Raw genomic sequence first — 23,101 nt, 5'->3', positions numbered from 1 at the left:
TACTTTTGGGGCTGTGTTGGGAAGCACCTGTTCTGAAGGAACCAAGTCACTGGAGCTCAGGGCTATTAACTGAGAGTTTGTTCTCCACCCTTCCACCCCGACTTCCCCTGTGTGGCAGCTCCCTTCCCAGGAGCACCCGAATGAGCCCCAAACAAGACAAATATTCAGTAAAGCAGAAATTGTCTAGAGAGATTCTGGTGCTCCAGGCTATCAAAAAAGAATGGCTTTGAAACAGCAAAAGGAGAAGAGCTCAAAGACTTGCCCAAATAATTTCCTTTTTTTTTTTTAAAGAAAAAATAGCTTTAAACCTTTATGAGGTTTATGAGTCAGCATGTAATATATCCTTATACTGGGGTAGGGGACAGTGTAGGAGTTCCTGAGATTTCTTGTTTGCATTTTGCTAAGCTCAGATGCACACCATTGGTAGCAGGTCCTGTAAAGATAAAGCACAGGGAAGGCATTGATAAAGCTGTGTCCATGTCCCATTCAGCCATGCAGCCAAACTGCACACCTGGAAACAGGAGTGCTTGGGCCAAAGGCAGATCACATGGAAAATCAAGGGGAAGAAGAAATTTGTCTCACACAGTGGAATTCACTGCTGAGCTTCTGAGAGACTGAATGCTCACAACAGTGTCTCCAATGAGAAGAAGGCAGAGATGTCTTCCTGCAAAGTGATAGGAGGGATTGTGTCCATCCTTTCCCATTCAGCATTCATTCTGACACCTAATGATGATAGCTGGGGGTGAGGAGGGTGATTTTGTTCTGAAACACCTTCTGAAGGAGCCTGACAGTCTCAGCAATACATGGAGGATTCCTGGAGAGGTTTGTCTCACTGTCCTAGAGCCAGCGCGTGTGAATACGCTGGGTTCAATGTCCAGCACTGTTGCTGTCTCCTCTCCTGGTAAATTTAGTAGACATACCTAGGAAAAATCCACTCCAGCTGAGCACCACAGGATGCTAAGATGGAAATTACCCATTAGGACTTTCTGTTCCTGCTGCGGGGCTCCTGCCATGTGTTGAGTGAGTTGTAGATTTTAAGGCACTGGTGCCTTGGTGCATTGGCTTATTAAAACCTGGGTGTCAGTGAATCCACTAAACCCCATGATGCACATCTGCCAATATAACTATTTTTCTCTCCATCATTTACTATTCCAGCAATTTTGAAATGAGATCTGTCTTTTAATAGCAACATTTTTTTCATTTTCTTCAAATAATTGCTAAGGAGAATGAGCAGCACTGGGCTAAGAGGTTTCTGGGGGATCCCATTAAGCATCTTCTGAAGATGGGAATGATTCAGTTAGGATTGCCTTTGGCTCACTTTTGGCTCACCAGCTTTTAATCGATTTAATAAGAGGTACATTAATTCTGGATAATGCTAATTATTTTAATCAGAATGCCATGTGGGACTGAGTTAAATGCCTCACAGATGTTGAAACCCATGATATAGACACAGCTATCTTTATCAGCTAAACTGGTAATTTCACTAAAAAGCAACACTGAGCTCATTTGACAAGACTTTTCCATGAAGTCATGCTGATGACTATTAATTACACTGCTATGTTTTAAACCTTTTTCAACTCTGACCCACAAGTGCCCATCTGAGTGGGATGAAGGTGCAAGGCAAATGAGACATGGAGGCAGACAGGACTTGCTGAGTTGTGTCATCTCCAGGCCAGGAGCTACGCTGGGTAGCATCAGTCATGTAAAGACTGTTCTCTCACTAATCCTTCACATAAATCTGCTTGACTTGTGGATCAGTGTTAGGCTAGTCAGCTTGTGATTGTCCAGCCTGCTTTTTCTACCCTCTGTAAATAGTAATGCCTCATGAGCTTTTTGCCAGTCTTCTGGAAGCTCTCCAGTGGTTCCAGATGTGTGAAAAATCAACACAAACATTTTGGAAAACTCTTTGGCACATTTCTTTAGTATGCTGAGGTGCAACTTACCAAGTGCTGCTGATTGAAAAATGTTCAGTTTTGATAGCAGCTGTTTAACTTTCCCCTAAGTAACTGATGGAATAGAAAGTGTTTCCTTATCACTATGAGATAAGAATACATCATCCTACTAGTTTCCAAATACAAACCTGAAATATTTATTGAATATTTCTTCTTCTATGAATCATGACTGACAATTTTGAGATTCCTATCTAGCTGTGGAGCTATCCCATTGTTAGGATTTTGTTTGTTCCTGATAAATTTAAACAGTTCCTCTTTATTGTTCTTACTGGCTGCAGATTTGTGTGTTGGTGCCTTTAATTTCCTATGGTAATTTCCTCACTGCTGCTATATGTACACCCACACTGACAGATCCAGATGCAAGTCCAATGTCCAAACTACCAAAGTTTTATGAATATGGGCTCCTGATTTTGTCTTGACCCAATACAAATGAACAGCTATAAAGATTGGGTTAAGGTTTAATTCCTGAATTTCATATCCGTTCTCTCTGATTCCAGAAAAGCTGGCATGTTTCAAAGCCATCTTTTATTCAGTGGCTCTCAGTCTTTGAGAATCAAGATCAGAAAAAAAGAATCCCATTTGTTTCATTCCTGTGAATCAGGACTGAACTGGTTTGGACTACGATGAAAATATCTGGGTTATATTTTGAGTGGTGACTATGGACTTGGCTACAGGTCTAACTGGTGGATGGGGCTGGTTGTCCTCTGCCCCTCATGCAGGGCTCAAACCTATTGCAGAACTTGGGACTGCAGGGAGTAGGGAATTTCTGCAGGTGGGGAGTGCTTTGGTCCAGGCACTGCTGCAGTGTGTATCCCTAAGGGCAGATGGACAGTCACAGAGCAGTGGGGAGAAATGAACTCGCTGCGCCAGGGCTGAGACTGTGCACATCACTGCCTTGTCCTGCTGGGCAGCCACGTGCAGCAGCACTCAGTCCTGGCCGTGGGGGCACGAGGGTAGGCAGCCCAAGTGCTGCCCTGCTTTGAGTTTGGAAGTGGGTGGCAGTGTCCTCTAGAGACACTGGTGGGATGAGTGGGTCTTTCTCATTGCTTCCCTCCCAGCTGCTGGGGAGGTGTGAGACATTTTTCACCCTTCTTGTTGCTGTTTCTGACCTAGTGTGCTGCTGTCTGCTGCAGTTGTGCCCTGGGGGCTTAGAAAAGCCCCTCTGGGTAACAGTACGTGAATTGTTATTTTTGATTGCAACTGGGTGACCATTTATTGACTCTTCAGCTGGGTAAAGTTATTTAGAAAGTTATGCAGCTGGAAGAATACTGCAAGCCTGGCTTACAGCTCTCCTCTCTTTCCCAGTAATAGACTTTGATTTGCCGTAGTTCATTTCCCTCTGAAGTCTGCTTTTTGTAGATAACATAAAGCACTTGGCATAGTGGTTGATAACTGAATGTATGAAGCATGACATTTTCCTAGATACAGTATGCCACATGAACACTTGTCTTTTGTATCAGAACCCATAAACAAGAGTTGACTGAGGGCAAATAGCTTGCTCAGGTCCTGTGGAGAGGCAGGGAGTGAGTCAGTGCTGAGGGGAGCGTGATGTGGTCACAGCTGCTTTGAGGAGGGCATGTGGCAAGAGAAGGCAAAGCCCAAGGGCAAATAATCCCTGTGAGCCAGCTGGTAGCAGGTGAGGCAACTCATGATGTGGATTAAAAAAAAAAAGATATTTTGGAAACTTAATTTCCTCCTTACTTGTTTTTCTGTCCAGTGATTAAAATACTGACATGTTTTTCTGTCTCTGGAGCATGGCAATCCACCTCTCCTCCCACCTCCCCCAGACTAGTGAAAACCTCAGAAACTGCCATTAAGGACCGGGACACTCCTGCTGGGTTTAGACCTTGGCAGCCCTGTGGGGGTAGATGACGGTGCCCCGTGCCCAGCCATCAAACAAAGCAGTAACCTCTTGGTTTCTCCCTCACCACCCACAAAGAGAAGCTAAAAATAGTAGGCAATCTTACAGAGTTCTGGGAAAGAATAAGGTAAGAATAAAGCACTGGGCTGGGTGGCTGGAAAGCAGCACTCCGTGCTGTAAGATGAAGCATAATGTATACCAGGGCATATGCAGAACTGTGTAGTATATTTTAAAAGTAATGAAGCTTCACACCTTCAGCTTTGCTATTAAAGCATTGCTGAGAGCTAGATTCACACTGCTGTGCTGCTGAGAGTTAGTAAGGATGTGTATGAACTGAGGGAAAATGACTGCCCTTCTCTTTCACAGTTCTCAAGGTTTTACACCAGCTGCCTGGCTCCAGCCAACACAGGACTTACACAGGAAGGTAAAGGGGAGACAAAGTGGTCATGTCACGAAAGAAAGCTAGAAGAGTACGGGAAGTACACAGAGCTCTGGTGAGTTAAATTGAAGATACTTGGGGTTGAATTTTTGAGCCTCCTTTCCCAAACTGTGTATGCAAGCTGCAGGCAGGCAAGTGTAGGCCAGAGACAGCTCAAAGAAATGCTGACTTGCTCATGAAAATGCAGATTTTACAGTTGTGTGTGTAAGAACTTTTGCATAGCAAGTAAGAAGCTGTGAACTGCTTCCCTTGATGCAGACTGAGCTTCTTTGGTTCAGACTCAGTTGTAAGGGAAAGTAATCCAGTTACTGATTTTGAATGAGAATCAGGCATCTGTTTGGATCGAGTCTTTGCATTCTGTTTCAGCCATACATTTATGAGCTATCCAAAGGGACAGGAACTGAAAGTGAAGAAAATATTTGTGGGATTCCACAGAGACTGAAGCAGCCACTGGTTTGCACGTGTGAATTTTGCCAGTGCATTTTGGTGGCTTAGAGTGAAAGCCTAGTGCCTGCTCATAATGCAAGTTGAACCTAAAAGTGGCCATATCCAAATTCCCAATGCCCAGCAAACTGGAGTGTGAGGGCTTAAGGCAGAAGAGAGGGCCTACACCAGGTAAAGATGCTGTATATTTATTTTAGTGCTTAGGGTTGATTAGAGTTGGGTGAAAATGATTAGCTGAAAGGACTCTGAGTAAACCAATTTAAAATGTAATTATGAAGGGCTCAAGATAGTGTGTGTGTGTGTGTAATTATGTTTCTTGCCCATGTACACTGCACTCAGTGATTTTGTTCTGCAGTGAGTGGAAGGGGGAGGAAGGGATGTGCAGGGGAATAGCTGGATGGGGAGCAGCTGCTGTCAAAAGGCAGCTTGTGCTGGGTTTCTCTTGTAATCTGGAGGTGCACTTTTAGCTGTGCTCAACATAGCACTGGGCTGGGTATCAAACCCAGCGTAGCCATAGCAATGTGTAGTTGTGTTTCAGCTGCTCAGAATTGGGAACAAAACTGGGCAGGTGATTGCAGTGAGCTCCTTGCTGCTCTCTTGGGATTCTCCTAGCCTGTGCCACAGTAAGCTTGTACAAACCAGCTCAGGGCTGCCATGCAAGCTGTGGCATATATTGGGACGAGAGCACTGACATCCTGGCTTGTGGCATTTCTGGGTTGCTCATATCACCCCTGTGACCAGCAGCAGAGAATAAGTCTTGTCTGGTCAGCAAGTCACTGCAGACCAGCTCACATCCATGCTGTTAGGGGTGAAGTCAGTCTGGGATGGGCTTGCTGCATCCACACTGATTGCTCTGGAGTGAGCTGAGTCTGTGCAGAGTGGCTGTAGAGTGAGGGGACTTGTCCCCCCCTTAGCTGGCTTTCTTTTCATATGGTGGCCCAGGGCTGAAGCCTGGGGTGAGCAGATCAGCACAGTGCTGACACTGCAGCCATCCATGAGCCATACAGGAACAAGCCACAAGCATGGTCTAGAGGCACCTTTTTGAGGCTGTTACATCTGGGCTTTCCTCCAGATGTTTTTCTTCTGTACTCTCACATTACTGAAGGCACAAAAGGTCAGGAAATGTTCCTAGAATCCTTCTTACTTTAAACAGGGAACACAGTGAGGAAGAGAAAGGAGAGAAGAAATTGTTGGAGGAAGGTGGGCTATGACAATTAAGGGGGCAAAGTTAGGAGTGCTTATAGGCATTTTATCACCAGTGGTGAAGGCTGATTTTCTGTGGGACTTGATACCAAAGTGTGTCTGAGTTAGGTTGTGAACTGTGTACAGAGGCACATTTAGGACAGAAAGTGAAAGGACATGCTCTGGCTGACTCACACATTCATCCACAGCGTGAGAGCAATCCCTTTTGTAAGACACAGCCCCAGTCGGGCAGCAGCTGTGCTGCACATGACTCTTGCCTTCTCTGACATGGGAACAGAGGACAGGAAGAGATTCCTGGGATAGCATACTCAATATCTCTTATTTTATTCTGTACTTCCTGATCAAGCATTAGTATTAAAACAAACAAACAAACAAAAAAAATGAGCAGCGTTATGCCCATGTTGTTTCATCTTTTCTTATGCTCTCTGTATGTCTGCTTTCTCTTACTGCCTTAATTGGATTGTTGGCTGCTTGGGGCAGTCATGGTCATGGGCAGTCATGGCTCTCATCATTTGCTGTGGTGGGCCAGTATCACACAGGCTATCACATCAGCACTTCAGACACATCCTCTGGCATTTTCAGACATGGGCTGCAAGATTAAGATGTTCCATTGGGACAGGCACATTTTCACAGCAGGAAACCTATGTTTCTGTTTTGTCCTTTGCTCAGTAGGTGCTGGTGTGTGTCAACTAATCCTTTTCCTACTTAATCATTCAGTCAGCACCAATGTGTTCCTCTGAGTAATGGCCTAAAGACCAGAAATTCTAGCCAAACCTTGTGTTTTGCTAAAACCACAAATCAAACTTGAAAAATAGGTGCAATAAGAAATAAAGCTTCCCAATAAAGAGAAAGGAATAGTTCAGCTGCTGTCATCTTAACTCTTAATACCTTCTTGCAGGAAAGAACTGTTTTTGGAAGATGGCAAGGGAAATGAAAAGGGGTAGCAGTGCATACAGCTGATAACACTGACCTGTTTTCTTGGCATTCCTCCAAATGCAAGGCCAGCTCTGCTAGAAATGTAGGTGATTCATCAGCTGAATTGCAAGCAAATAGTGTGGTGCAGAAGCACAGTCATATTATTTCAATAACCTGAGTTTTAGTTATTCCACTTTAAAAACTAATGAAGCAAATAATGTTGTGACACAGATGTAGGCAGTGAAAATGTGTCAGAGAAAGGCAATTAACCTCTGTACTAATAAAGTCTGTCAAATTAGTAAAATATTTTTATATATTATAATAGCTAATCAGAAATATATAGGCCATGAGTATTCAGTGCCACAATCCTGTGGAATTTTCTGTACCTTTGAAATCTAGACGTAAAACTTCATCAGGGAAAGCAGGATGTTTTTTGTGGTTTTTTTTAACACTGGTATAAATGGCTAAAAAGTCACAGGGTGACTTTTGCTGGGGTGGTTTGTGGATTTCTCAGGATCTGTTGGTATTGTGCACACCTCCTGAAACTAGAGTTAGGCTTTTATTTCCACATACAGGCATCCCTTAATCACTTACTGTCTATATTATCAAAGCTCTGCTGGACATTCATGGGGCATTCTGAGCTGAGACATGGTTGATTAAAAACCAAAGCAAAACAGATTCTGTAATCCAGCTACCTGGCTGGAGAAATGGGACTATATGAGATGGATTCCTGGAGTAGGAGAAGGTTCTCTCCATTCTGTGTCCTCTCCCAGTCATGACTTCTCCCACTGAGACATAGCAGGAAAATTACTTTGAATGTGAATCAAGGGTAGGTAAGGTAAAACCAGGTTTGAAATTCTTTGCCAAGGTGTGTAAAAGTTTTTGTGGACAAAACTGACTGCTCCTATAGGAGAAACATTAATAGTTCTGAAACTGAGTGAACTTTGCAAGGCATTAATGTGGTAGGCATTGTGGTGCTATAACCATCACTTAGCTGCTTCGTGTTGGATTTTGATTGACTTAGTCAATTGGTGAACATCACATCTGGAGTTCTGTTGCACTATAATATCACCAAACTTGCTGGACATTCCATCATTCACAGTACAAATACGCTGAAAAACAGCTTGATCTTGTGTATATCTTTTAGGATACACAGTAGTAAAACATTTATCCTGTTTGCAAATACTCAGACCAATGCATTACAGCATTACAAAGCTAAACCTCTTTCTTACTCCCACAAGTCACCTGCCATCTTTTTATTTTCTCTTAAAGTTAAATGTTTAGTGTTGTCTCATATTCACAGTTCTACAGAGCCATAGCTTGTATGCTATAGTATGACATAGTATGTGTGTGATAAAAACCAAAATTTTATCAAAGCCTTTTGTATCTTAATTGCATGCTCCCTCTATGCCTACAGAAGTGTTACTGTTAAAGATGTTAAATCATATTCAAATATTAATAATTAACAACAAACACCTCATATAAGTTATTGCTATTGATGGGCATGTGCTTCTGGTTGTGGCCTCTGTCCTTTTGCTCCTCCACACGTACCCTCTTACCTTTCCTGGCACAAAGAACCTTGTGTGTGCCATGGCCAGGGTTTGTTGGATGGGGCTGATGTGCAATTCGGGTGTGGACCTGAATGATGGCCTTTCCCATGGGCAAACAGCCTGTAACTGTTTCCCTTTGCATACATAAGTCTTTCTGGATTCCAGTTGAGCCAGTTTGTGTGACTTTGACTAACCAAGCAAATGATCTGTTCATCCCCATGACCTCCTACCGGGGTGCACATCATGTCTTGCACAGTATATGGGAATGCTGGTAGTGCTGTGTCTCACTGACAGTTCCTGGTGCAGGCAGCTTTTTTCATTGAGTGGGCTCATGCTAAATTGCATTCACAGAGTCACAGAATCAAAGAACGGCTTGGCTTGGAAGGGACCTTGAAGATCATCAAGTTCCATCCCCCTGCCATCATCAGGAACAACTTGGAAAAGATCAGGTTGCTTGGAGCCCCCTCTAACTTGGCCTTATGCACTTCCAGGGGTGGAGCATGTATAACTTTTCCAGGCAATCTGCTCCAGTGCCTCACTACCTTCATAGTAAAGAATTTCTTCCTAATATCTAATCTTAAACTACTCTCTTTATGTTTGAAACCATTCTCCCTTGTCCTGTCACTACATGTCCTGTTAAATAGCCCCTCTCCATCATTCTTGTAGGCTCATTTGGGTACACTGGAAGGCCACAATTAGGTCATCCTGAAGTTTTCCCTTCTCCAGGCTGAACAATCCCAATAATTTCAGTCTTTCCTCATAGTAGAGGTGCTCCATCCATCTGAGCAACTTGGTGGCCTCTGCTGGATTTGTTCCAACAGGTCTATGTCTTTCCTGTGCTGGGGAACCCCAGGTTGGATGCAGCCCTGCAGGTGGGGTTTCACCAGAGTAGAGCAGAGGGACAGAATCCCCTCCCTCCCCTGCTGCCTACACTGCTTTGGATGCAGCCCAGGACATGTTTGGTTTTCTGGGCTGCAAGGGCACATGGCTGGGTCATGTCCAGGCTCTCACCCAGCAACATCCTCAAGTCCTTCTCAGCAGGGCTGCTTTGGATCTGCTCATCCCCAGCCTGGATCTATACTGGGGGTTGCCCTGACCCAGGTGCAGCACCTTGCACTTGATCATATTAAACCTCATTAAAATCCCATGGGCCCAATTCTTGAGCTTGTCCGGGACCCTCTGGATGGCATCCCATCCCTCAGGTGTGTCAACAGCAACACTTAGCTCTGTGCCATCTGCAAACTTGTTGAGTGTGTACTCAATCCCTTTGTTTATGTCATTAATGCAGATATTAAAAACACCAGTCCCACTGTGGACCCCTGAGGACACCACTGATCACTGGTGTCCATCAAGACTCTGAGCTGTTGACCACAATCCTCTGAATCTGAGTCTCCAACCACTTTCTTAACCATCTAACAGTCTACCCAGAGAATCCATAATGTCCAATACAGAGAGAAGGATGTTGGGGAGACCATGTCAAAGGCTTTACAGAAGTTGAGATAAACGACATCTGTAGCTCTTCCCTTGCCCACTGATGCAGTCTCTCCATAACAGAAGGTCAGGCAGGGCTTCCCCATGGTGAAGCTACACTGGCTGGCTTGAATTCCCTCCCTGTCCTTCATGTGCCTTAGCATAACTTCTTGAGGGCTGTGTTCCATGATCTTCCCAAACACAGATGTGAGACTGACAGACAGGCCAGTATTTCCCAAGGTCCCAGGTATTCAAAGGCTTTAGCTACAAAATGTGAAGTTTGACTGAACTCATAAAAAGAAATGTCAGAAACCATGTTATTTTAATCACAAGTGAGTTGTTGCCTTTGAATTTGTTCTAATTAAACATCAGGTCAGATTAACTACTCAAAGGGTCTTTCTTTTTTTTTACCAGGTCTTAAAGTAATGGGTAGTTTAATAAGTTTTGACTCTTTTAAATAGCTATTTATTGCTTGGAAAAACAGCTTTTTGTACTTTTTTAATTACACAGTGAAAATTACATTAAAAGTTTTTTTATGACTTCTTATCTATATTTTAAGAAGCTTTGAAAGGATTAATTAAGCATCCAAACTACCTGCTGAGGTATGTAAATGTTACTATCTCCACTTTTCTGATGGGGAATCTGAAGCACAATGCTGTGTAAAGCCTGAATCCACCACGTCTCCATTTCAGAAAAAGACAAGGAGGATCAGCACCTGCCAGGGAGCAATTAATAGACTAACACAATCAGGCAAGAGTGGCTTTCCCAAGGTCAGACTATAATGTCATGGGCAGACAGTTGCAGGCATTTGAGTTAATGAGTTACTGATGGTGAACTGGACTGTGAAAACTCACAGGATACGTGCTCCTGCTCACAAGTGATGTACAGTACAGAGTGCCCTGAAACAGTGTTTGTGGGGCATTAGGATAGCTTTGCCATGGCTCAGTCTGATTATCTAAGCTACCACTGCATTTTGATATCTGATGGTCCTATGTCCTTATGCCAAAGTCCTCCCCTGCCCCCCTGTTGTGTGATCTGTAGATATTCCAAGATCTCCTCTGCTGATCCAGTCATGGGAAAAGGAGCTAAAAGAGCCAGTTTGGCTCTGGTTGTTGTCAGAAGTATCCACGGATTTTGATGATTTCCACACCTGAAACATTTTCTTACTCTCAAGGAAGTTCTTCAGTTAAAAAACTCCTCCATCAAATCCAGCCTTCCTGTTGGTTTAGTAGTTTTTACTAAAAATGGCAGAATCTACCATTCATCTGTATTTAATGATAAGCTCCTACAAGAACCATCATTCATCTGTAGGCTGAGAATAGCCCCTCATCTTGCAATCTTTCTGCTTTCTCTTCATCTGTATCCCAGTCCTCATCAACAGTTTCCCATGGGAATTGTTATATTAAAAATGTAATGACAGAAATGCTGTTTTGTGTAGAACTGTTCAGGAAAATGATGAATGCGGTACAGATGTGTGTATTGAAACCTCTCTATCTCTAGGAAATATACTGCTGTGTTTTCATAGGTTTCTCTCTAAAGCTGTAATTAACAACAGTCAGCAGAATGCTTGAAAGGGTTAAAGGAAAATAGATCTGAGGAAATACTCAAAGCCATGTGTACATGCTGCACATTCAGTGTTGCAGTTGCATGTGTGCTTGCAAAAAACGCAATGGGAAGTGTGTCAATTGCCTCTCTTTGCAGATGGATGTAAGTCTGTGTAAGCAAGATGCTGGTTACCACATAATTAGACCACGAGGTTCTGTCCTAATGCCCCAGTTTCTGTTTGTAACCCTGCAGTGATCTGGCATGTGAGAAAGGACAAAGCATTCAGCTTCTCCAGGTCAGTGCCATCAGCAAATCAGGGTGGTCACACCTCTGGTGTGAGTACAAAGCTCAGTGTTTGTCACAATGTTATCTTCCTCTCTCTTTGGGTATCTGCTGTGTCCAGTTTGAGATCTCAGAGCTTATCTACAACATGTGTAGCATGAGCACCTGATAGATTGAGGCTCTGAAAAAAAAAATATGTTTCCCTTTTTTTTTGCTTCTGCTAAAATTTCTCAGGTTCTTACACAAGTCTGTGGCATAAATTTCAGTAAAATGTATGACCTACCACAAACTGGGGTACTTTGCTAAGATGCATTTCTTCAACTCTGCCTTCAGTACTGAAAGTACAGATAATAGCAAGCATCAATAACCACATTATAAAAAAGTTATATATAATATGTGAAAGTATAAATACATTATATAGCTATTTTTGAAAAGTGAACTGAATATATTCATATTTATTTTCATCTATGAAGATTTCTCCATGGGAGGAGAAGAGAAAAAAAGAAAGATCAAGGTGTGACAGATGCACATCAGGGAAGTGGGTTGTCACACTGCAGGGAGGTGTTGAGATATCACAATGATGGGCATGCTACATAGACCAGAGCAGAGCAAAACACTTAGGAAAACTGAGCAGACATAGAAATCATTAACTTAGTGAGAAATGGTCCTGAGGTGAACTGCAATTTTTAAATAATATGCAATATGGAGAAGTCTCTGTGAAACAGGTGTTAGAGTTTCAAGTTGAACTTTTTAACATTTGTCCCTAAAGGCAGATCTGTTAAGTTTTTCCTTTGTGAGGGTATAGGCTTGAGGGGAATCACCTGTACCAAAGCAGTGTCCTTTGCTTTTAGAAATGGAGTTGCAATCTGCTGCCCATGCTGCTCTGAACTGACCTTTGAGTCTGCTCTTGCAATCCAGTATCTGCTTTCTGAGCCTAAGCTGTAAGTCACAGGCTTTGCAGCAGTCTCCCCAGAGAGCTTTGAGGCAGTTCATCAAAGCAGGTGGAAGGAAGAGTATGTTGTAATACATCTTTCATTCTTGCATATGAGTAATGAGGAGGAACAAAACATGCTGTCTGTGGACATAATTTTTCTTCAGCAACCAATCATACCAGGACTATAAATACGAGCAATGTATTACAGGTGCTACGTACAGCTTTAAATATTCTTCTTTGGTGCCAGAGTGTGTGTATTGATGTGATTTCGTGGTGGATGGAGAGAAATACTGTCTTTTGTTTTTGTGACAGCTCAAATACTGTGTTAAACAAATTACTTTCAGGACATTTCAAATGTTTTTATTGTTTGAGCAGCTCAGTTCAAACAGTCAGTTTGCGTTCAATTTCCTAGGTAAGTTAATAAGCTTTTCAGAGTTCTTCATGATTGCAGTTTAACCGGCGTCTTAGAATTTATGCTTCTGTTTTGTTTGCTCAGCATTAGCATTGCTCATTCACTAATCAAGCACTTACTTCCTAAAGTGGCCCCTTCCCCTTCTCAGCACCTGCACTCCATTCCTCCTTGAAGCTTCACTTTCCTGGTAGCTTTTGAGTGTTCTGAAGGATATGTACCTCTACCTTGGATAAATTATTCCTTGCTGGGCCTATTCCAACAGTATTTGAGAACTTACAGACACCATTTGGAAATGAGTATGAAGTTGAAGCTAGCAGCTCTGCTGCCCAGGAGATTGAGTTGCTGTCATATTGCATCTGACTTGCATCAGATCAGAGTTTAGGATTTGGGTGATTTGTTCTTCAGATTAATGTCAATCTGTTTTAAATTAAAACACCCTGGGGCAAATCCTTTGCTGTGATCAATGAACTGTCTGGCTGCAGTCAACCAACATTACAACAGACATGAATTTGGCCTCCTGGTTTGTTGCCTCATCTCCTACATCACTTTTCTTATGTGGTTCAGACATCAAGTCTTTGATCCTATGAGTTGTTGACCATCTTCCACTGAAATCAGTGAGAATGGAGGGTACTTCAATGTTCAACACCTTGTTGGTTTGGGCACAAGAGATGGACCACATATCTGCTCTACCTAAAATATAGTTATGGTATATCTATGAGTGGGCAATCTGCTTTGCACCTGTTTTACTACAGGAACAAAAGACACAGGAAGTGTTTGGAAAATGAGGAACACACCTGTGTGTGAGAGCATCTTTATATATAATCGTTTGCTATAAGTCATTTCAGAGTTGACAAGCTGTTTTTCAACTTCGTGTCGCCAGTGCCTGATGCATCTAATTAGTCCTGTTCTCCAGCTGACAAATATCAGCTGCTCTTTCTAAAACATGGTTTCTCCCTTAAGTACATCCCTCTGGCAAAGTTAAATATTAATTATCCTTTTTTTTTATTTTATGATTATTCATGTGTGCTAATGTCACTACACAATGAATGGGTAAGTCAATACCACAAAATATTAAAAGCATTGTTTCTAAACCTCTGCAGCAGCCAAGATCTACAGAGCCATTCTGGAAATGAATGAGGCTCTGGTGGCTGGGCTGTGCCACCAGTCACGCATGTCAGTGGTGAGTCTCAGAGACCTGTGGTTATGTGATGTGAGAAATGTACCTTCTCTTCCCAGCTCAGATGCTGGCCTGTTTTACAACTGCACAAATCACAGGAGTTTTTACTCTGCATACTGAAATTGCAGGGCACAGAACAGCATGGATTCTCAGCCATCCAGGTACCTCTGCAGGTCTGAGCTGTGTGGACATGCACTTTTGGGTATTTGGGTGGTGCTAGCCTGCTGGAGTTTCTTGCCTTTCTTTGTGTGCTGACTATCTTTGTGTGCCTGCCTTCAGGAAGATCCATATCCATGCCTTGTGAAACTGTCTCAGAAACGGACAGTGAGAAGGAAGATATGTTGTAATCATGTTTCCTGAGACCCAGCCTATGACACCCCTAGTTGTTCCCACAAAAACGAAGTTTCCCATCTTGCCCACTTAGCTGCTGCACTGACATGAAGGCTAGTGCATGCTCTTTTGTTCTGGAGGAGATTTTGTATTTCTTCAGCGCAGACAGATTTGCAACTGCCCCATGCAAGGGCTGATGTATGTGTGTGAGCCCTAATCCTTTGTGCCTTTCAAAGCATTGTGGGCAACTTTGAAGCTGTTCCTTTCCTTGGGCTCCACTTCAGGGTATGCAGGCTTCCTTTTATCTCAGTGTCTTTTGCTCACTGTGGCTATCCTTCCAGATCTCCATGTGGATCAGAAAGATGCTGAAATACAAGAGGATCTCCTATAGCTGTTCCTTACCTATTCCTGTTTCTCACCTTACCATTGACCTGACTTTCTGACCTAGCTTCTCTGTGAGTGTTTTCTAGCATGACTGGCATTTTCTTACCCACATCACACAACCCAGCATGTCTGCAGCCCAGGGTGCTAGACGTGTCTTTCCTCCCTTTCTGTAGGCACTGAAGTATTTGGAGTTTGATTGACTTACCAAGGCAGTCCAGAGGACTGAAGTAGCAACTGACACTTGTTAGAACTTGGGCTAACATTTTTCCAATATGCAATATCCTAGAGCAGTATGTTTTAGAAGCTGAAAGTATTTGTGAATATATTAGTTTTAAAGATAAAAATTAATAACATTTGTTTGCATTATGAATGTCGTGCTTAGGAAATAGAGTGCAAATAGTGCCAAGTCCTGCCACATGTTTAGATCACGGTTTTATTACATGAAAGTTTGTACATCTCTCTTGTCTTTTAAAGTGTCTGTCACCTGATGGAGATTTTGAAGAATGCTGGCTTTTTTGCATGTTAGATACCTGCTAAAGACCCAACTCCCAGCCAAAAGAAACTGAGGTGTGTAGGATCAGTGTGAACATGAAAGCTTCCAAACTGGCAGTCATGAAGGATATCCTATCATTGCAATTATTTCCAAGTAATTTAGTATATCTCTAATTATAATATGAGGTCATCTTGCTGCAAAATAATGTCTAATTAGACACAATCCCTTTTCAGATACTCATAATAGATTCCAGAGAAAAACCTCTTGGCTCCTCTTATTGTGAGCTTTTAATTCTTAATTTATGATTTTTTGGTAATTAATTTTTTGAGCAAACAGGGCAAATCAATCTATTTGAGTTAATTAGCATTTCTTCCTTGGTTTCCTAGTCGCTCTCTCTGTTATTTCTTTTCTTCTTCCCCTTATTTGGATATTACTGTAATTTATTCACATTTGTTTGCAACTAGTGCATAATGATTTCAAGCCATAGGTGAGCAAGAGACTGCAGCACAAGAAAGGTTGCAGCTCTAGGAAGGAAGGAAGGTAGGAAGGAAGGTCTGCAGAAAGTTTGTGTTGGTCACATTCATTTAGTTGCAAACACCAGACTGCATCAGGGCTGATAAGGGCAGCAGCTGAGTTAAGCAGAACTCCGGGGCTGAGGTGGGACAGGGTAGCAGAGCTCTGGAAAGAATCACTGCAACCACAGAAAGGGAAGATAATAAGCACTCAAGCAGGAAAATTGATTGATCTGCATTTGCTAAAACCCATTTTAAGCTGAACATTGTTTCACCTTGATACTTTTAAGAAAGTCCCTATGAGATCAGTTTTACAAAGAACACCTGGACTACATTCAGAGAAACCTATCTCACCTTTACTAGTCAGTGTTTGTACAGCTATTTGCTTTTTTCAGTGTTTATACACATCTATTCTTTTACCTAATGCAGATGTACTCTATGGTGTGCAGCAGGCAGATTACTGCTCTAGTGCATGCTCACTCTTTCTCCCCTTGGACCCATGAATCTCTTGAACTGTGAAAAGTAAGATTGTCCAGTGGTTTGAGCTGTAGGCTGAGTGCCAGCAATTCCTGATGTTGTCTTCTCCTAGTTCCTTTTGTTGCTGATTTTAGGAGCTCTCTAGACAGACAGAGTTTAGTTTAGAAAGGAAACACTTTGTTCTGTGCAGGATGAAAGGTGGCAGTTTCCACAAAGCAAGCACACCAAGGGGTAAAAGTTACATCTTTTATATATTAAAATTTACATGAACCTTCCTATCTAACACATATTCTCCGACTACCTAATGCATATCTATTTGTGTGACATAATCTTATGCAATGCTTGAAACACAAAGTACTTTTCTTATTAAGCAACTTCTATTGTAGAAGTTGTCTGATGACATTAGTTACATTCACAAAAGGTGAGAAAATTACATCAACTCCTTTTATAGAAGTTATCTGACAACATCAGTTACATTTACAAAAGGTAAGAAGATTCAGCCTGGGGACAGATAATTCAGATTGAAGACATCTGTTTCCTAACTTGTTCTGTATTTTTTGCATGTGTCAAGCAGTGGAAACTTTTGTCAGGACAATGGTGTCATAGTGTCATGGAAAAGTGACAAGAAAGCCATGTTTTTCATGTGGCCTGTGATGTGAGACACTTCAGTTTTGCTTGGAATGGAAGGGCTCAAAAAACCAAAGACTTCCTAAATTAGCAGGTGATTTTGTCCTCTTGTTTACCGCCTGTTTTCCTGCAAAAGATGCATAACAATGCTTATATATCTCACTCCCTTGGCTATTGTAAAAATTATTTCATGTTTTTAATGCTCTTTGAAAATAGAAATTGATAAGTAGCATAACCTTAATCAGAAATTGTTTTTCTTTTAAACAGGATCCTTATCTTTCCTATAACTTGCCTCTGCTGATCTCAGCTTGTACTTCATGTATTTGGAATTGAATCCAATAGGAGAAGCTTAGATTCGGGGGCAGAATGACCATGAGAGAGGAGGAGAGTTTTGTAAGGTAGAAGATTGCTGCTTTGAGATTTAATCTACAATTTCAGTTGGAGGGCCACGTCAAGGTGAAATAGTGCTTCGGCCTAATAGATGCAGTCATGTAATTTTCTGGTCAATTAAAAATCAGCTCAGACAATGCAGAAGACTGAGGGGAGATTAAATAGACTCTACAGAAACATCTCAGGGAGCAAAAGAATAGAAAAAAAGCTGAGTTTGCTGTGTTGGGGTGGTTGGCGCAGTCCTAGTAAGAGGCAGTTCCCATCCTGGCAAGTTCTCTGTGCTGAATGAATTGTGGTAGTCAAGATTGCTTCTACATTAGTGAATAAAATAGCCAGGGAGCTACTCACTAGCCACAAGGTCAGCTGGAGTGTCACTGCTTTTGAACATAAATTCTTCTCTCCCACCCTAACAAGGTGGCCCATCCAAACTGTATATCGGGAATGGTCCCCGGTTATTGCTGGAAGTGTCTGGGCATTGTGTGAGAGCGAGCTGGTTGCCTGGAACAAGTCTGTGCCAAGGACAGCACTGAGTTGAGCAACGGGTGATACTGTGCCAGTGCTTGGGCCCATGCCCTGGCCCTCTTTGGTTGCCTGGTGCAGTAGCCCATATGCCTCTGACTCTTGGCCGCATCCTACTGTTCCTTCAGCCCTTCCTGGAATTCTTGGCTTGTACTTTTGTTTTATTTGTTTGTCTCAAACAACACTGCCAGGATCTGAGCTGCCTTCTGGAGCGGGTCAGATCACCCGGCCCATCACCGGCTGCTTAATGAGCGGAGGGAGCCACACAGGCCTCGGGCACTGCAGGAGGCGCAGGGCTGACTGCTTGGCTGGATGGTGTGGGAAGAGTAAAAGGGTCAGTGCCCTGCCTCAAAACACACACACACTCACACACACACTTGTGCTGGCACAGACCATCATGGGGATGCATTCACAGGGCAATTCTCTGAGCTGCCACTTCCCACTCATAGCCAGGCTCTTTGGCTGTAATAACTTTGAAGCAAGGAAGTGGCTCTCAGCTAATAAAATACTTTCTCTATGCAGAAGACAATAGGAGTTTGGTAATGATATAGCTTTGAAAATTGGGATGGAAAGTGATTGTGAAACCTAAGTAAATTACTCTAGAAAAACTAATTTTTTTTAATTTGCAAAGTGAGACTGTGTCATGTAGATCATTTGTAGGTTTCTATGTGCAGTTACGCATACAAGCATATTTATTTGACAAAATGAGGAGATGGAATGATGATCTAAAATAAGAGGCTGACTCAGATGACTGGAATTTAATTTGTCAGCAAGCAAAAGTAGTAGCAATGAATAGAAGAAATAAAATTACTTTATCAAATTTCCTACATAGATCTTGTTTTACAAAAGCAACAATGTACAGCAAATCAAACCAACTCAAAATATTATAAATGTAAAATGGTAGTCACATTTAGCATATGGCAGAAAGAAATTTAAAAAACAAACAAAACTCATTGCTTTCTGGAAAAGTGCAGATTGTGTCAGTCATGTTTAAGCTCTCCCAGTTCTCATGAAGTATGAGGAGAAGTCTTAGTGTACAACCTTCTTCTCTTCCTAGAAAGAAAAGCTTTTCAGTACTGCAGATTATCAAGTCACACTTGTAAGTGAGGCACATACTTAACAGGTCTCCAGAACTTGGCTGCCTTTTGTCATAGAAGCCAAAGGCAAGTTTTGCATTATCCCAAACCAACCTTCAAATAATGACACTTGTTGTATGGCAGCTGTTGTTTTTCTTTAGGAGAATGATGTTCACCTTGATGAAAAAAAAAAAACCAAAAAATGAGGGAAGTTTTTAGTCTTGCTAGCTCCTCAGAAAAGTTATCTTCAGAAACATTTTAAAGACTTTGACAAGTTTCTTTCAAGCTTTTGGGGACTTCTAAACCATTGTGAAATGCAGACTCCTTCTCTTCTGTCTGTGACAAAATGAATTAGGCTGCAATCTGTATTGATAATAGCAACTGAGAGAGATTAGCAGAAGTCTAGCAGAAATCTAGCAATTTTTAATTCCTTTTATTTTTTTTAATGAGAGAATAAATTTAAGGGGACAAATAAGAGGCTGAGATATTTATTAAATCTAAACTGAATTGGAAAGAATATGATTTCTCTTACGGAGACAAGTAAAATGCAAAAACCTGTCTAGAAGCTAGGAACAAGGGTTGGGCTATGGAAAATAGAAACCAGCATTCCTTGGCCAAGAAAGCAGATGTTAATCATGAAATTATTGTAGACTCAAGAAGCATTATTCCTATGCAAGTGTATGACCTCTAATTCACCTGAAAGATTCTTATCTGTTTTCCCTCCTAAAGTGTGCATATATATCTAGATTACTCCTACAGATTATTTTGCTTTCTTTCATGCTTCTAAACCTATGTTTTGTTATTGTAAGGAGGCTTTTCACTTGTGGTTGCAAGTTGCTGTGGATCCTGTCCCAAAGTAGACCTGTTGGCTGTATCCACACTGAAGTTCAGGCATTGTGATCATCGTGTGGGAGACTCCAACGCAAGCTGAGGATAGTCAGTGGCAGACTGCTGTTACTGGGGGCAGCTGCTTTGTCTCACGGGGGTACTTATGTGACATCCTTGCAGTGCTGTCTGAAGCCTTGTGCTGCACTCTGTGTGGGATAAAGAAGAGGAAGGTGGCATTAAGTTGTGAACTATACAGTGCCCAAGGTCCAAGGCTTAACAACCCCTCTCCCTGTCCAGCCCCACTTCTACATGAGCAGTGTCTCCAGTTCCTTTATACTTGAAATTTTCATTGCTTAATTTGTATTTGCTTTGGACATCAGAAAACCAGCCTAAAACCTTGTCTGTGCTTTTCTAAGGTTATCTTTTGAGTCTATCCCTTAGTGTTGTTTTACCCCTCTGAAGCCAAAGATTGAGAAGGAAGGAGGGTGCCAGGAATCTGGCTGGCTGTAACTCTCCTTGAAAATGCTGGTTGAGGGATCCTTTGTCTGATCTTATAATATATTAAAGCTGGTGGTCTCCAGTAAGTACAGAGGAAATCTCTGATGATCACAGAAGAAAGGTTAAGGCAGACAGAGTGAAATTCTAAGAAACTGTTTGGGCCTAATGATGAGAGTAGGTAGCAAGCCAGGGGCCTTTCTGAGACTCACCCTGCTTCTCTGGCCTGAAGAACATGTGACTAAGGAAAAGAGCTGGAGAGGCAAAAGGCACAAAGGTCCTTTTCATCCTTGTCTGCCCTTTTTTTCCTTTTGGATATACCTTGAGGGGACAGGGTCTTCTTCTTCTCAAGAACATGTCATACATTTAACTGTTGTTGTATGTTGCTTAGGATGAGTAAAGACAGGAGGGTTTCTTCTGTTCAGAACCTGAGAGAAGTCTCTTTTTAAGAACATCTTTGTTAAAGTGATGGAAAAATAGTCCTTTGATACAAATGGCTTAGACGCTCGTGTTATAGTCACTTTCTTATGACAGTACTGTGTGTGGTACAGTTTGAGTTTCACATGGTTGCCAACCATTTTCCTCTGTTTTTAATGTTTTTAAAGCAATTTCAAGTCTGCCTAATTCCAAAAATATTAATACAAATGACATTAAAAGATGTTTCTGGTGCTCCTATTTAGACTGTTCTTGGCAGAAGGCTGGAGAGTTCAGCTAGAGCTGCCCAGGCTTGCCAAAGCCAGCTAAACAGCAGGTCCCCCCTCCTCCTCCCTCCACTACCAAGAAGGGGAAAAAAAGTCTGTTGGGCCCTAGATAAGCTTTGAAAATGCTAACAGAAAGAAGTGGAGAATGGTCTAGAAGCCAGATGTGGTGGGGAGAGAGAGGAAAAGATCTGGACAGTTATGAAATGGTAGAGGGGAAGGGATTTATCACAGGATGGGAGGAAGGACTGTAGAGGGTATTAAAAACAGGCAAGTGAACATTACTGGAAGTTGATGATATTACAAGGGAAATAGCTACTTGCTGCTGGCTGTGTAGGAGGCCTGTCAGACTTGGGGAAGTAAAAGCATAGTGCTTACATCAACATGATTTTTTCTTTTTTTTTTTTTTCCTTAATGGCATCTGGTCCTGTGTTGCATTTGGGCATGATATTTAGTGACCTACCTATATGTGACACATTTGCTGTAGGCAGTGTTGGTTGCTGCAGCTGGCAGGGACAAGAAAGCTTGCAGAGGGGAATTCTGGAGCACGGAGAGCCAGTACTGTCCAAGCCCTGAACAGCTCCAAGCTGGGTACATCAGTGTCAGCACCAGAGGTGTCCTACTGGTGATTTAAGCTGTGTTTTCCAATGTTCCAGCTTGAACTTTAGCTCTTGGGAGCCACTGTACTAAAAAGAAAATGTGTATTTGATTATGAGTGGAAAGGAGTGCTTGGGCCATCTTCAACTATTTGAAAAAAAGAGAAGAATTTGGTTTGCCTGTTTTGTTCCACAGAAAAGTGGGGCACAGGGAAGGAAGGAATTCCTGCCCTCTCCAGCCCTGTAGCAGCAAGCTGGGGACAACCTCAAATTGCTCTGTCATGCAAATGCCACTACCTTAGCCTGGGCTTGGCCACATTCAGTGTTGGCTAATGGCTGAGTTTTTCCTTTATAAAGAACCCTGTCTGAAAGGCCACAAGTAATTTCAAAAGTGAGGGAAGAGACCTAAGTTGTGACTTTCTGGTTCAGAGAAAGGGGGAGAACTGAGTGGATCTGGGCTGGGATGTAACTGGAATCTAGCAAAGCTGTACCTGGGATGAAGCCCAGCTATGGTTCCTTGATTCTCTGCTGCATCCTCAGTGTGGGCTGGATCAGCTCCTTGCACACCAGGACAGGTGGACAGCTGCCAAAGGAGAGCAGCCAGAGTGAGGTGTGAGGCAAACAGTGCCCTTCTACTGCCTACCTGAAACCACAGGAGGCTACACTGACTGCATGAGCTGTGGGGATCAGCCCCATTCCTGGACAATCCCTAGAAAGGAGTGAGCCAGCCCTAGACCCTCAACACTGCAAGAGCTAACCAAGATATACATTCAGTGTCTGCTGGAGCAGCCAGTTCTGTAGAGCTTTTACTGTAATGTCTTATCAAGCTGCAACCCATATTTGGGACTGCTCAGATCCTTTCTATCCTTTCTTTGGCACTTGTATGTTGTTTTCCTGGTAGTAACACTCTGCTCTTTTCTTTAGATCCCAGCTGGCATTTGCTTCATGTGGACAAAGCACAGAAAGTTTTCCAAATCCATTTCAGAATATCAGATGCCCTTAAAGGTTTGAAAGGACTTACCAGTCAGCAACTTTGGAAGAGCATTTCAAACCCACTGCCAAATTAATGGGTCAGCTAAATAGTAAGTGGACCTTTTTTACTGCTGTGCGTCACAGACCCCCTTCTGTTTCACTGGCCTAGAGTTTTATTGTGTGAAAAGGGATTGGACTGGATAAACCAGCATTCTTTCCTGAGGACCCAGCAGAGCACGATAATCACACAGCATTGTAGGCAACAGAGTGAATAGGAGCAATTGTATCCAATACCTGAGTTATTGGAACATGCCTGCCTGCTCATGTGAGCCAGGAGAGAAAGATTGTTTTTCCTTTCTGAAGAGGGAAAATTGGAAGGAAGCTGTGCCAGAACCTTTCCAGGTTTAGAGAAGTGGAGGAAACACCTGCTACGCCATCAGCATTCTTGTTAACAGCGACTGCATGAGTGACAGAATCTGTCCTTTCCGGGGATGATTCAGACTCAGAAGACTCTTGGTAG

At 42.5% G+C, this 23,101-nt stretch overlaps 1 long non-coding RNA gene across 1 annotated transcript in view; it reads left to right on the top strand.

Moving 5' to 3' along the window:
• Positions 1-23,101, top strand: part of LOC143693697 (uncharacterized) — a 230,250-nt gene that overhangs the window by 72,854 nt on the left and 134,295 nt on the right. Inside the window, exon 2 of the long non-coding RNA XR_013181634.1 lies at positions 22,534-22,691. This is a non-coding gene — a long non-coding RNA (uncharacterized LOC143693697). The remainder of the gene's footprint in view (positions 1-22,533; positions 22,692-23,101) is intronic.

Source organism: Agelaius phoeniceus, chromosome 3 (genome assembly GCF_051311805.1).
Source record: "Agelaius phoeniceus isolate bAgePho1 chromosome 3, bAgePho1.hap1, whole genome shotgun sequence".
NCBI lineage: Eukaryota > Metazoa > Chordata > Aves > Passeriformes > Icteridae > Agelaius > Agelaius phoeniceus.
This window is presented reverse-complemented; position numbering and strand designations above follow the sequence as displayed.